This window comes from Octopus bimaculoides, chromosome 4 (assembly GCF_001194135.2).
Source record: "Octopus bimaculoides isolate UCB-OBI-ISO-001 chromosome 4, ASM119413v2, whole genome shotgun sequence".
NCBI lineage: Eukaryota > Metazoa > Mollusca > Cephalopoda > Octopoda > Octopodidae > Octopus > Octopus bimaculoides.
In genome coordinates, this window is record NC_068984.1 from 62419273 (window position 1) to 62420370 (window position 1098).

Here is a 1098-nt window from a genome sequence, read left to right on the forward strand (position 1 = left end):
ATATACATACATACATACATACATACATACATATAGGTATATGCATGTGTGTATGTATATATATATGCATATATGCATGTATTTAAGTATATATGCGCCCTTGTATGTATATCTATCTAGCTAGCTGTCACCTTTTATTCTCTCTCTCACACACGCACACACATACACACACACACACACAGGCCCTTCAACTTTGTCAACGGTGCAAAAATGGGTAGCTGAATTTAGGAGGGGAAGGGAAAACCTAGAAGATGACCCAAGATTGGATACCATGCTTCTGCCATCACTGAAGAGAACATTGATCATGTTCACCACAAAGTGATGGATGACAGGAGATTTAATAATAAACCAAACAGTCATTCCTATTAGCATATTCTGTGACAGAGTTGAGAATATTCGGCACAATGAACTTGGCACTGTGAACTTTACATGAAAAAGGCTATTGCTCAGTGTCAGTCTTCTGACACCTGATCAAAAATGCATCAGGCTGATCACATCAGGGGTAAATTTGATACTGTTTCAGGCAAATCTAGTTGGTTTCTTTGAACGTTTCCTAACCCAGGTTGAGTGTTGGTTTCATCACTTTGAGCCAGAGTCAAAGAGACAATCTATGCAGTGGAAACACCCCTCCTCACTTGAAGAAAAGGGTAATATTGTTTCATCTACAGGAAAGGCAATGGCCTGAAAGTTTTGGGATGCAAAAGGTATTATATTTATTGACTCTTTTCAAAAACACCATACCACGAATTGAGAGGAATATGTCAATTTGCTGAAGCAGTTACAAAACGCTTTCAAGACCAAATGCCCAGGAAAACTGATGAAAGGGCACATGTTTCCTAAATGCAGTATTCCAGCACACAAGCCAATTTTTTCAATGGCAGCTGGACATTACTGCAGCTTTGAATTGGTTAGATAAGCCTCTATATTGTTCCAATTTGGTTCCATCTGACTATCATCTGTTCCCCAATATAAAAAAAAAAACAAAAAAAAAACTTGACTGGGAACCAGTATTGTAGTGATAAAGACGTCATGTCTGCTGTTGATGACTTTTTTCAGCAATAGGATAAAGTCTTCTTCACCAATGAGAAGAAGTGTGTG